At 49.3% G+C, this 15,138-nt stretch overlaps 1 protein-coding gene across 3 annotated transcripts in view; it reads left to right on the forward strand.

Annotated features, from left to right (window-relative positions):
- SPAG9 (sperm associated antigen 9) overlaps positions 1 to 15,138 on the forward strand; it is a 1,633,747-nt gene that overhangs the window by 915,689 nt on the left and 702,920 nt on the right. The gene's annotated exons all lie outside the window — the stretch shown is intronic.

Consider the following 15,138-nt stretch of genomic DNA (forward strand, 5'->3'; position numbering starts at 1 on the left):
GAACTTACAGAGACAGCAGGAAGACTAAACCAATATACTTGAGGTCGGGCACCAGCCATTGATTAGACCGGAATCTCCAGGCCAGACAGCCGTGCCTGCGGAGGCTCAACTATGTCCCCTCGGAAGGTGTTCCACAGTGACCACACCTCCCCCCACTTCCGTGGGAATCCTCGCGCCATATATACCGCCTTTTCCTGTAGCATGCACCAGTCCATATCGTTTTGCCAGTCCGCCAGTTTAGGTGGAGTCGCTGCCCCCCACAGACGGGCAATGTTCCGCTTTGCAACCATTTGCCCCAGCGTAACCCAGAGTCTCCCTCGGTGGGGCAAGTCAGTAGGCTCCCAAATGTTAAGCAAACACCTCTTGGCCACAGTGCGAATAGGAGACTCCCATACCTCACCCATGCAGGACACCACTCGCCTCCAATACCGCTGCACCCTTGGGCATTCCCACAAAACATGGAAGAAGGAGCCCCTCTCTCCGCACCCCCGCCGACACAGTCCCTCCCCGCCCCCCCCATCGCCTGTAGCCTGGTGCAGGAGACGTATACCCTGTGCAGTATTTTAAGCTGCACCAGACGGAGTCTAGCCGATATCGCTACTTCCCTAGGAGATGCCAAAGCGGCGGTCCACTCCTCGTCATCAATCTCAAGGCCATCCGCCATCCACTTCTCTTTCAGGGAGTCGAGAGGATCAGGGGGATTGTTAATCAATTTCTTATATGTGAGCGAGATGGCATGCTCTGGCATGTGGCCATCCAGTAATCTGTGCTCCAGCGGGGAGGCCTGCGGGGGTCTAGTGCCCGAGGGGATATTAGCTCGGAGGGAGTGACGGACCTGTAGATACCTAAAATATTCCGAGTCGTAAGTGCCCTGGAGATAGGCGAAGGATCTGACCCCCTCCGGCCCCCAAAGGTCCCCCACCCGGGAGATCCCAATAAGATCCCAACTTCGAAACCCCTTTGTGTGACGCAGGCTACCTAGCCTCTCCGATGCCCACAGGGGTGTGGCCAGGGTAAGCGTGTTAGACCATCCCAGCGCCCTGTGCGCGGCGTGCCATATTTGGACCGAATGCTTCGTAGGCCCCGTGAGGTGGAGTCTGCCCGGTCTGGAGTACAGCGCAACCTCGAAGTTCCCCCCCGGGAGCAGCCATCTATCCATCGCGTACCCCGGGTCGTTCCCGTCGCAATACGTCCCCTGATTTATCGCCGAGAGGTGAGCGGCCCAATAGTACTTGCGAATATCCGGGAGGGCTATCCCCCCGTCATACCACCCCAGCGTAAGTTTTTGTAACGCTATTCTGGGTGTACCCGACCACAGGAGGGTCCGCTGCGCCGCCTCCACTGCCGCAAAGTACGAGGCAGGCACCAGGTCCGGGTGGTTTTGCAGAGCGTATAAAAATCTAGGGAGTGCCATCATTTTAAAAAGGGATGCACGACCCAGCAGCGACAACGGCAGCTGCTGCCACGAGGTCGAATCATGCTGGAACCGTTGGAGCGGTGGCATGAGGTTCCTCTCAAACCGGAGAGTCCCATCCCGTGTGATAAACACTCCGAGGTATCGAAAGCCCTCCTCCGCCACTACAAGCGGGCAGCCGTCAGGAAGCCGGGGAGGACCGCCATGGAGAACATAGAGGACCGACTTAGCCCAGTTGATGCGGAATCTGGAGTTCTTCCCAAAACTGACAAAAATATCTATTGCCGCCAGAATAGATCTCCGCGGGTGTGAGAGGTAGAGGAGGATATCGTCTGCATATAGCGAAATCTTGTCTTCCCAGCCCTCCGCCCACCGCAGCCCCGTTACGCAGCTGGCCTGCCGGATCCAAGACGCCAACGGTTCAAGTGAGAGTGCGAATAAGAGGGGGGAGAGCGGGCATCCCTGTCTGGTGCCTCGTTCGAGGCCAAACACCCCAGACACCCTACCGTTAATTACCACCTGGGCCAGTGGCTCCGAATATAGAAGGCGGACCCAAGCAACGAAACACGGGCCAAATCCCAGTTTTCGGAGTACGGCCATCATGTATGGCCACTCGAGGGTGTCGAAGGCCATGGTGGCGTCCAGCGACACCACCACCGCGTCTTCCTGAATCGTGTGACACCGTCCCAGCACCCCGTGCAGGCGGCGGATGTTAAGCGCCGTGTTACGGTGGGGCATGAAGCCGGATTGGTCCGGGTGTACCAGCTTGGGGAGTACCGAGTGGAGCCTATTCGCAAGGGTCTTAGCAAGAATTTTCGGCTCCGCGTTCAGCAGAGAGATCGGCCTGTACGAGGAGCAGGCATCTCTTGGCTTCCCTTCTTTTGGAATGGCCACTATAGTAGCCAGGCGCTGGTCGCGTGGCAATATCCCCGCCGCTGCGCTCTCCTCGAACATGTGGAGGAGATGCATGCTAAGGACATCCGGCTTTAACTTGTAAAGCTCGATAGGCAAACCATTGGGGCCTAGCGCTTTCCCCGGTTTAAGGTCTACAATCGCACGCTCCAATTCGGACGCGGCGAGGGGGGCCTCCAGGGCGTCCCGGTCGGCCTCCGACAGACAGGGCATGCGAATGTCCGCCAGCAAGGCATCTGAGTCCTCCTCTGGCCGGTCTGACCCCCTGCTGTAAACCCGCCGGAAGTGTCCCGCAAATTCCTCAACAATTTCTGTAGGCTCCGTGAGCGTAGCGCCCGACATTGTCGTGATCACCGGCACCACCGTCGTGGGCTGTTGCTTTTTGTCCAGCCATGCAATAAGTTTGCCTGCCTTATCTCCCTGGTCGTACAGCTTGCCCACCTTATGCTGAATGGCCGTCTGGGCAGCGAGCGTGACCAGCTCTTTATACTCTGCGGTTTTGAGTCGCAGCCGATGTTGCACCCCCGGCTCCGTCTCCTCACACGCTGCCTCTTCCAACGCTCGCAGGTCCGTCTCGACCGAGGCGATCTGCGCCTCTCGTTCTTTACGGCCGCCGGCAATGGCCGAAAGGGCCTCCCCCCGCCACACCGCCTTGAAAGCTTCCCACAGGGTAACCGCGGAGCCCGTCGACCCAATGTAGAGCTCAAAATAGCGCTCAATGGCGCTGGTTAGTTTTTTCCGCAGGTCCTCATTCTTGAGACGCCAAGCGAGTATTGGGGAGACGCAACCTTCCCGGCCACCCCCTAGCGCGATGTGTATGTACACTGGTGAATGGTCAGAGATACCCCGCGCCAGGTGGGAGGCCTCCCGGATGAGCATGTCTGGCCGCATGGAGGTCAGGACGTAGTCCAGGCAGGAGAAAGAGCGATGTGGACCAGAGTGGAATGTGAAGTGCCTACTCGCAGGGTGCAGCAGCCGCCAGGCGTCCGTGAGCCCGAAGGCGTCGATGAAATCCGCCAACCACCTTTGCCCCGGTATGCCTGTGTCTGCAGGCCGGGAGGGATATATATGGAGACAAAGTTAACCCGTCGACCCTCCCACCTCCCCGACAGACCCGCAAATCGGCCAAGGGGGTCCAGCTCAGTGTGGTCAATGTGCAGGGGCAGGGAACGGCGAACCAGGATCCCCACTCCCCGTGATCCAGAGGTGAAGACGGAGTGGACCGCTAGGGTGTATCCCCATCTATTGAGGGCCTGGCACGTATTCCCCATCAAGTGTGTTTCCTGCAGAAATACTATATCAGGGAGGTGTCGTTTAATGAACTGTAGGACAATAGTACGTTTAAGCCCATTCCCCAGCCAGTTGACATTCCAGCTAAGGATCTTAAGGCTGTACCCCCCCCCCCCCGCTAGCCATAGTCCCTGCTGTAGAATCCTGTCCGTCTCCAAGCACCGGCGCTGCCCGCCACCCCTTGTCGTCCATCAATGATTCTAATTACTTTTAAAACGAGATCAAAAGACACAAAAGGTTGTGCACCACGCCAAAGCTGTCTGAACCTGTTTGCATTGTCCTCCAATGCACTCTTAGTCATTGTCTGTCATTTGATTCTTTAATGACATTCCCTTTATCATCCCATAATTGAAAAAAAATCTAGATTGGAAGAAAATCATTGCTATCTTTGTTTCAAGTGTTTTGCTTGACGACATCCTCCACTCTGACGCATTTTATAATAAACTGAAACAAAATTCGTAAGCTGAGACCCTTTTCCTACACCACAGCTTGACAATTAATACTGCAAATGACTTTGTTTAAAATTGATGATTTAAAGGTGCTCAATGCAGGTAATTATGCGCAAATGTCATTTGTCACTTGTGCTTTCAAATGTGCATCACGCAAGAAGATCTAGATGCACATATATGTGATATTCAGCAATTGGGACTACATAGTACAAATCAGACCTGCTAAGTCAAGCACTGAAGTTTAATAGTACATAATACATCTAGTTAAAGAACACTAACATAACCTACAATTATTTACAGCCCCATAATGGCTACACTGAAAACTGAGAAGTTTGGAATCATTCTGTGACGAGGTGCCAAGCCTCCTCCCCCAGGATGGGCAGGATCCATGAAGGGGAAGCTTCAAATTCTTGTCGCCTTTGTGAGTTAGTTAGTTAGTAAAAGCACCTTGGATTTCCTTGGACCCGGTCCACCCAGTCAATCACAGTGGTCAAGTTGTCCCAGCGGCTCAAATGAGTTAAATAGCGGGACCGGAGGCAGTTGTTGAGGCCATCTAGATGGGGTCTGGGGCACTAACTTCCTCGGATGCAATACCATAGGTGTGGGTGGGTAAAAGTAACCCAAGGGCAGTGCTCTTATAGAGGTCGAAGGGCCTGTTCTATTCAACGGTTGGCGGCATAGACAATCCTTTCTGCCAGGTGTGGTCTGTTGAAATCGAATGATTATACAATCACCATCACTACTCTTTTTCGAGCCTCCTATCCAGGCCACCGTCCTAACCATGAGGATGTCCCTTTCCACTCTAAGGCCCAAGGGTGTGTTGTTGTTAAGCCAGTAAATGACCTTGTTCTTTAATTGGTATAAATCCTTGGTGGTATCCGGCTTTAGGACTGGAACGTTACCTAAAACCACTACATACGGTGTCGCCTCCGGGGGTAGGTGGATGGAGTTTGGACCCTGGGGCACTCTGTCCTGGTTAACGACGACAACGATTTGGGCATCCCCTTCTACCCCCCTCACATGAGGATCTGACTCCCTACGATGATTGGCCTCGGATCTAGATAACATCTGATGGCATGGCCTCGCCTGCGAACCACATGTGGAAGGTAGGAGTTGTTCGATGCTTGTAGATGGGCCAGGTAGGGAGATGGTGCTCACTGGATGGGAGGTTTGGGCAATATGCCCTTTACTTGAGGCAGTAGTAACAGGAGCCGAGCCGGCAAATGCATCAGCTGCGTCACAGAAGCGGGGAGTAGGCTTGCATGTTTTAAGAAATTGAGACACATGTAAAAGATCTCTCTCTATAAACGACAGCCTTTGCTTAATTGGTTCCAACTTAAGGTCCAGACGATCAAGATGGAAACTCAGACCGGCCTCTAACATGACTGCCAGGTTGTCTTTCGACACGGGTACTGCACTTTGGATGTTTGGCATTGGTGTGTTCACTTTAGATCGTTTCGCCTTAGCCCCGGTGCTGATGTATTTGCGCTTAGGCCCCGATCCAACACCGCCACAAGACTGCCCCTCCTGGACAACTACACGGGGGCTTTGCTTTGAGCTAGTAACCTACTCCCTAATGTAGGCCCCACAGTTGGCTCATCAGAATCAAGCTACTTATCAATGGTAGGAAGAAGTGGAGAGGTGGCTAACGACTCGATTCCCTCCTCAGAGCCCTGAAGCTCACTATTTGAGGCACAGGATAGGAGATGATTCGCTGGGGACCGGGTAAGTCGAAGGGACACAAGTTTGATTTCTTTTTCAAGAACCCCCCGCTGCTCTTAGTAAAAAACAGTCCATTGTGCTGGTGGTTAGTGCAGCGTGGACCACCGCCGTTTTGCGCTTACCCATTTTACCTACTCTGGGCCGTTTGAGGATGTAAGTGCAAGATTTCCCGTAGTTCTGAGCCTTCGTCTTTAATTAGTCCCTTCCTCCTCAAGCCCTAAGTAATTGTTGGCAAAGAACAATAATGCCAAATAACTTGCGGGGAAGAGGCTTGCAAAAGGTGCAATGTGATGCAAAGGGGCTTACTTTGCACCACTGGAGGCTTGACAGGCTTGAGAGGCTGATGGATGGAGCTGATAGATGCAGTGGCTGCAACGTCAGTTGTAGTCCTGGATGGTCCGGACCCCCAGATAGCACCACCAAGAGGGGGTGCCCGGTCCGTCCTCCTACGGGCGCAGACGGTCTCGCCCTTGGCCCGGTCTTCGCCAGGGCGCATCCCGTGCTGCGAGAGCCCTCAGCTGGATTTGAAGCGCCGCTAGGCGCGAAAGCCATCGGTTGCGGTTGCAAGCCACTAGGGGTTCTGGAATTTGTGGTCCCGATCCAGGTCAGTCCCCCGCACTTTGTGGCAGCAACAGTGGCACCAGAAACAGGTAAAAAGGACGTCCTGTGCTGCAGGAGCCCTCAGCTGGATTTGAAGTGCCTCCAGGCGCGAAATACCGACGGTCGCGGCGGCGAGAAGCTAGGGGTGCTGGGATTTGTGGTCCCGATCCAGGTCAGTCCCCCACACTTCGTGGCAGCAACAGTGGCACCAGAAACAACCGGTAAAACTGGCGTCCCTGTGGATGTAACTTTTGTCTTCGATTCAAAAATGTTTCGATTTTATTTTTGGAGGAAAAGACAATCATGAAGAAAACCCAATCTGAGATTCTATAAGATTTTGGATTTGTTATATTGAGTATATCATTATGATTTGGCAAGGCCCTATTGAAATATTACTTCAGTTTATGAATGGTCACATTCTAGGTGTCAACTGTGAAAAAAACACTGTTAGTTTTCTTGTATTACCATTAAGGGCTGACGATGGCACATTATGCCAGCCTGTTCAGAAAATCCACTAACATAAACACCCTTCTGTATTAGAGCAGCTCACTTGCATGGAATCTTCACGACAAACTGCCTTTTAGGCAATTTCTCAGAATTAAAAGTAACTGTTCCAAGAACAATGATTACTTTGGAAAAGCACATATTCTAGCTTTCAGGTTGCTGGCTTGCCATTTTCTGAGATGAATTGTTCAAAAAGCTTTTAAAAAGTGAATGGAAGGGAAAGATTTACTGTTTATGGACAGGAAAACAGACAATGTGTCTAGACCAGTTTGTGTCATCACTTTTGGTAATTTAAGTAATGGTTTAAGAGGTACTTTTAAGAACTAAGTTGCCATCTGTTGAATTCTGGCGTCTTTAGAATAGCAGAACCCCTGTTTGCATTTAAAAGATCACTGAACATATGGGATAGGTATGAGAGCTTATGTAGGCAATTTGGTGGCCAGAGTGCAATTTGTGGGCCATTGTGGAGCTTGTAACACAACAGATAACCTAAAGTCAGGAGGTTAAAAAGTGTATTTTACAACTCCAATCTAGAATTAGATGTAAGATTGTAGGTGCCCTATTGGCAGAACACTTTATGGAGAAACACTCAATGGAGTAATAACATAAGGAACATAGGTTTTGGTTTGTTATTTATATACTGTTCATCCGTCTAAGAGAGGATGAAACATTGTGTTCGAGGCATATGAGCTGCAGATCACACACTTAGGATAGTAGATCACCAAATGGTGTTGGGCTCGGATGCTTGCAGGTTGTTGTTGTCTTCGGAAGAAGTCTTTGGTCACAAGATAGGTGACTCCTCCCTTGGACGACAGTGCGCATGGGCATCAACTCCATCGTTAGATTGTTTTTTTCCACCATTGGGTTCGGATGCAACTTTTCCACTCCGGTTGGAAATATCAATTCCAAGCTTTTCGAAGCGAAAAACTTCACAACAAAACATCGAAACACCTTCATCCTCGACATTGATTACATCGGCTCGATTCCAGATGTCGATGCGGGCCGCTGGGCCTATCCACTCCGTGAGGCCTACGGCTCATGGAAAGGACGCCGTTCAAAAAATGCCCCCAGTGTGGAGAAAAATTTCCGCACAGTGACCACCACAAAGTCTGCTACCTGTGCCTATCACCGGAACACGACGAGTCCAGCTGTCCACCCTGCGCATCCTTTCGATCCAAAAAGACCATTCGGGATCGAAGGGCTCGACGCCACATCATGGCACAAAGACCAGCTCCGGAACCAGAGGATATCTTTGATGAAGACCCCGATGTCCCGGAAGAAGATTCCGAAGATCTGTAAAGACCCCGTTTGTGCCAGGGTTCTCAACCCACGGATCGAAAAGAAATATAGGCCTGCTCCTGAAGATCCTAACTACATCAAGGGCTAACTTCCTTTCGATTCTTTGGTCGTTTCCAGTGCTCGGAAATGCACCAACTCCCAAACCACAGGAGATACACCACCCCCAGACAAAGAATCCAAACTATTAGAAGCATCTGGCAAAAGAGTAGCAGCACAAGCCGCTAATCACTAGCGTATTGCCAACACCCAAGCTCTACTAGCACGCTATCACAGGGCCCACTACGATCAATTGGAGACTCTCTTACAACATCTGCCAGACCAATACAAAACCCAGGCAAATGACCTCATTCAGGAGGGAAAGCTCATTTCAAATGCAGCAATTAAATGTGCACTTGACACCGCCTCTAGAGCAATTAACACAAGTGTGCTCCTTCGACGACATGCATGGCTACGCATCTCAGGCTTTAAGCCAGAGGTACAAACTACCATACTTAGTCAGCCATTCAATCAGGAACAGCTCTTTGGGCCAGCAGTAGACGCTGCCCTTGAAAAAATGAAAAAGGACACAGAGACGGCTAAGTCCATGGGAGCATTACAATCTCCCCAACCACGTGGCTCCTTTCGGCGCTCCTTCTATAGAGGAGCCTCCAAAAATATTGGAACGGACACCTCCTCTACATTCAAAACCACCACACACACATCCCCCAGTAGAGGATATTTTAGGAAACAACAACAAGGGGCGAGGTAATAATAACAATCGCACCTCCCCTGCCACAAAACAGTGACTTTCCTCCACTCCCCCCAGACCATTCCACTCTGGTCGGGGGAAGACTAACACAGTTCCTACCTGCCTGGAACTCCATTACAACAGACAAGTGGGTAAGACAAATTATCCAGTATGGTTACTGCCTGGAACTCAAAACTACCCCCCCCCCCACCCCCACATATACCACCCAAACAGCGTTCCTTGTCACAAGACCATCTTACACTCCTCAAGCAAGAGGTTCAGGGTACAGGGGTATACTCACTCTACTTCCTAATCCCCAAAAAGGACGGGACTCTAAGACCAATACTCTACCTCAGACCCCTAAATCTGTATATCAACTCAGATCAGTTCCATATGATCACTCTTCAACAAGTGCTCCCACTACTGCAACAAGGCGATTTCCTTACCGCACTAGATCTCAAGGACGCCTACTTCCACATTCCCATACATCCTGCCCACAGGAAGTATTTAAGGTTTGTGGTGGACGGACAACACTACCAGTTTACAGTCCTCCCATTCGGGGTAACAACCGCACCCAGAGTATTCACAAAATGTCTAGCAGTAGTAGCAGCACATCTCAGACGGCAACAAATTAATGTCTACCCGTATCTAGACGACTGGCTAATAAAAGCCAAGTCATTCAACAAGTGGGTCGTACACACTCACCAAACTATCCAAATTTTACACAACTTGGGATTCACAATAAACTATCCCAAATCTCACCTCCAACCTGCTCACATACATCAGTATCTAGGAGCCACAATAAACACCACCTCAGCCAGAGCATATCCCAATCCAGCCAGGATAGCCAATATGCAAGCTCTTATCGCAAAATTCCAAATCCAACACACTCTTCCAGCAAGAGTGTTCATGCAACTCATAGGCATGATGGCGTCATGCATCTTCATTGTGCCTTATGCCAGACTTCAAATGCGCCCCTTGCAAGAATGTCTAGCACGTCAGTGGAACCAGGCTCACGGACAACCTACGGATCTGGTGTTGGTGGACAGCCGCACACATCGCTCTCTCAAATGGTGGAACATAAGAAATCTCTCCAAAGGGCGGCCGTTCCTAGAGCCTCTTCCACAGATAGTGCTGACAACGGACGCATCGCTCACAGGATGGGGAGCCCATCTCCTCGGCCACACCACTCAGGGCAAATGGACCACTCAACAAAAAATGCTCCATATCAATTACCTGGAACTGCTAGCAGTGTTCCTAGCACTAAAATCATTCCAACTACATCTCCAAAACAAAACTGTCCTCATTCGGACAGACAACATGACAGCCATGTATTACATACAGAAACAAGGAGGCACACATTCTCTCCAGCTGTCCCAGCTCGCACAGAACATTTGGAGATGGGCCATTCCCCATGAAATATATCTACTTGCAGAACACCTTCCAGGGGTTCACAATCAGATTGCCGATCTGTTAAGTCGACAGACTTAACAGATCCACGAATGGGAACTACATCCCCAAGTTCTAATACCCTTTTTCCAACAATGGGGCCAACCAGACATAGATCTGTTCGCCACAAACGAGAACGCAAAATGCGCAACCTTCGCCGCCAGGTTTCCCCACCCGAAGTCAAAGAGCAATGCAATATGAATGAACTGGTCAGGCAGATTTGCGTACGCTTTTCCGCCTCTCCCACTCATTCCATTAGTGGTACGCAAGCTCAGGCAACAGTCTCTCAAACTGATCTTAGTAGCTCCCACATGGGCACGCCAACCGTGGTTCCCAACACTACTGGAACTCTCGCTAGTGCCCCACCAAAAACTGCATCTCTCCCCGTCCTTATTAACCCAGAACCATGGAGAAATCAGACACCCAGATCCAGGTCAACTGAACCTGGCAATCTGGCTCCTGAAGTCCTATAGTTCGGTTATCTCAACCTACCACCAGTCTGCATGAATATTATAAGAGAGGCCAGACGACCTACCACTAGAGCCTGCTACGCTGCAAAATGGAAAAGATTTGCCATTTACTGCACTAACAATCATATAAACCCACTGGATGCATCCATCCAGGACATCATTTGCTACTTACTGCACTTGCAAAGATGTAATTTGGCATACTCATCCATACTTCTCCACCTAGCAGCATTAGCAGCCTACTTACAAAATAGACAACACGTGTCACTCTTTAGAGTACCTGCGATCAAAGCCTTCATAGAAGGACTAAAAATAATTATTCCTCCCAGATTACCACCCTCTCCAGTGTGGAATCTAAACATTGTTCTTACAAGGCTCATGGGACACCTATTTGAACCTCTGCATAAATGTGAACTACAGTTCCTCACATGGAAAGTGGCTTTCCTTATTGCTATCACATCCCTCAGAAGGGTAAGTGAAATCCAGGCTTTAACCATACAAGAACCATTCTTACAATTACACCGTAACAAAGTGGTTCTTAGAACAAACCCGAAATTCCTTCCAAAAGTCATATCTCCGTTCCATCTTAACCAATCAGTAGAGTTACCAGTGTTCTTCCCAAATCCCGACTCTGTAGCTGAAAGAGCTCTTCATACCTTAGACATCAAAAGAGCCCTTCTTTACTACATTGACAGAACCAAATCATTCCGCAAAAAAAAACAATTGTTCGTTGCTTTCTCTCCACCACATAAAGGCAACCCCATTTCCAAATCCGGGATAGCTAGGTGGATAGTTAAATGTATCCAAATATGCTACCACAAGGCTAAACGCACACTAACGGTTCCCCCTAGAGCGCATTCCACACGCAAAATAGGGGCTTCCATGGCATTCTTAGGAAACATTCCCCTAGAAGATATTTGTAAGGCAGCCACATGGTCTACAACACACACCTTCACTAAACACTATTGTGTTGACGTGCAAGCAAAGCAACAAGCTTCTGTGGGTCAGGCTGCCCTTAAAACTTTATTTCAAACTGCTGCAACCGATACAGGTGACCTCCGCTAGGGGAGATACTGCTATATAGTCTATCCTAAGTGTGTGATCTGCAGCTCATATGCCTCGAACGGAATATGCTACTTACCAGCATGCATCTGTTCTTGGCATGTAGAGCTGCAGAGTCACACACGCCCACCCACCTCCCTGGGACCTGTATCTGTTCCAGCATTGTCTTACTTAGACAACACACATGAACATCTCTCTCTTTTCTACAAACTCCATCATTTCCCATCATGGCGAAAAACCATATAACGATGGAGTTGATGACCATGTGCACTGTCGTCCAAAGGAGGAGTCACCTATCTCGTGACCAAAGACTTCTTCCGAAGACAACAACAACCTGCAAGCATCCGAGCCCAACACCAGATGGCGATCTACTATCCTAAGTGTCTGACTCTGCAGCTCTACATGCCAAGAACAGATGCATACTGGTAAGTAGCATATTCCTATGTTATGTTATTGACATTAAAACACGCACGGCTATTCGAGTGTCCCGGCGTGACAGCCAAAAGGAGCGGAACTGCGAGCCAACTGAAGATAAAATGAAAAGCAGAGATTTTTGCCGTTTCCTGAACATTTTATGATCTTGAGTGCCTCGAAGATCGAGGGGAAGGAAATTCCAAGCCTTCGCTGCCTTGTAGGCCAAGGAACTGCCCCCCATTCTCGTAAGGCGAAAACGGGGAATCACTGCCAGACACCGCGCAGCTAAGCGCAGCTGTCTCTGGGGCGCATAGAACCAAAATCGTTTCCTGAGGTAAAGCGGACCAGATCCGTACAAGGCTGAATGAACCAGGGTAAGGGCTTTAAATTTAACTCTTTGAGCCACGGGAAGCCAGTGAAGGTCGTGTAGATGTTGCTTTATGCTCGATCTTCCAGAAATATTAAGAAGAGCCCTTGCACCAGCGTTTTGTACTACCTGCAGTTTCTTCAACTGGTAACCTGGCAAGCCAATGTACAAGGTATCAATGCATGAAAGTATCAGGGCGCGGGTAACTATTTCCTTAGCTGTCCTGGGTTGAAGAGGTAAAAACTTCCTCAGTGATTTAAGGGTAACAATGCACTGCCCTGCTAGTTTCTTAATCTGAGTGGAGAACCGAAGATCTTCGTTGAACCAGATCCCAAGGTTTTTGACTGGTTGACCCTCAGAATTAGGTGGCCAGTGCGATTCCCTAAACTGAGGGAGAAAAGTTCCATACAGAAGGATTTCTGACTTGTCCTCATTACACTTGAGCTGGGCAGAAAGGAGCCATTTGAAGATGGCTGTAAGACAGGCTTCAGCATGAGCAGGGGAGAAGTCTTTTTTTCCCAAGTGAAGAGGAGCTGGGTGTCGTCCGCATAAGCGATGATCTTCGCTCCCAACTCCTCTGCCAAGTAGATAAGAGGAGTGACACATATGTTAAAGAGGAGAGGGCTCAGGGTAGAACCCTGAGGCACTCCAGTAGTCACCTTTTTGGGAGCCGATTAGGACGGGTGCAGCCAAACTTGCTGAAATCTATCTTCTAGGAATGATTTAAACCAATTCCAGGCTAATCCAGAGATACCGATACCTGAGAGACGGGCCAGTAGCTGGGAGTGTGGCACCATATCAAAGGCGGCAGAGAGGTCTAATAAAATCGGAGCCGCTTTGCCACCAGCGACCAAACACTCTCATTGCTTCTGACATTTCAACTAGAGCTGTCTCTGTGCTGTAGGTGGCCCTGAAACCTGATTGGGCTGAATGGAGCAGGCCAGATACTTCAACAAAGTTGGAAAGCTGTTTGTTAACAGCTTTCTCACAGAATTTCGCCACGGCCGGAAGAAGGGAGATAGGGCGGTAGCTAGCTGGAATGGAAGGGTCCAGAGAGGGCTTTTTCAGCAGAGGTAGAAGTTTAGCCTCCAATCTAGGGGAACAGTGGCGGTCTGAAGAGACATATTAATCAGAGTGTTAACCTCTGGGTTAACTACCTCGGCAACAGAGGCTAACAGCCTGGCCAAGCAAGGATCTGACGGGGGACTGGATTTGAAGATTGCCAAGGAGTCTTGCGGAGCAATGTGTGAAAATGCCATCGGGGGTGATGGAGGCGAACTAGATGTAGGAATATTCGGGAAGGAATTCCCTACCAGAGCAGTGGGGCTGATCCCGAAAATCACCTGGATCGCCTGAATCTTATCAATGAAGAAGCTAGACAGTTTCTCACACCAGGTGCCTGAGGTAGGTTGGGTGATACTCAGCGATAGCGGCTAAAACTCTGCACGATAGAGAACATTTATTTGGCATTATTTCTAGAATGAGATATGTGCTCCGCATAGTATAAGCTCTTTGCTTGAAGTATAGAAGAGTAAAATACTTTCTGTGCCTTCCCTAATGCCATTTTAGCGAGACGGCAGTATGCCAGTCTACAACAGCGTACTAATTTTTTGCAATGCTGTTTTTGCACTTTGAGTTTTTTGAAAACCATGGTTTAGAGGGTGAGTCTCTAGATCGCTTGTCAGAAGAGAACAGGGATAGTTGTTCCACCGCATGCGAGATCCAACTAGTGATGCTCTCCAGGGCTCCTCCCAAATCCTTGGTAAAGGCTGGCCATGTATCTGCCAAAACTAATCTAAAGGCGGTAGGATTGATTCCCTGGCGATGCTGGTTATGTGGGTAGGAATGCTGAATAGTCCACAAAAAGTGATCAGTCCAGCTGCTTGGATGGGTTCTTTGACACACATAGGCAGGGGTGTGGAATTTAATAAAATATCTACTTGTCCATGGGACAGATAGCTTCATAAATCTACTTGTCCTGTAACCAAATCCACTTACCCCTTTGGTGCCCTGTAGTGCAGTGACAAATAATGGCACCAATCTTATTTTATAAGAGCTCTGATAAAAGCCTCTCTGATTATGCCAGGGTTCATACTATAGAAGGGTTTGAATACTAGCAATTTCCTTATTTTGCCACCTTTCTGCATATCTACATACTGGGGCTAGAAGTAGTGGTAAGTAGTGATTCTAATGTTGGAATGCCTTTTTGAGTCTGTATAAACCTACTAACTTGCACGTTTTAGTGATTTTCACCAGCTCTTCTCTAATCTTTTCCCATACTGAGAAAGGTTAGAAATGTACTACTGACAATGACAGAAGGAAAATTTCTTCCTGGGCTGGGAAAAATGTGGTTGGAGGAAAAGTGAACTTGTAAATACTCAACAGATGCTCAAAGGAGCAAAACTATGCATTCATATTTGGTAGTGCTAAAATGCAGTTCACAAATATTTTCTAGGAGTACG

The sequence above is a fragment of the Triturus cristatus genome, chromosome 7, assembly GCF_964204655.1.
Source record: "Triturus cristatus chromosome 7, aTriCri1.1, whole genome shotgun sequence".
NCBI lineage: Eukaryota > Metazoa > Chordata > Amphibia > Caudata > Salamandridae > Triturus > Triturus cristatus.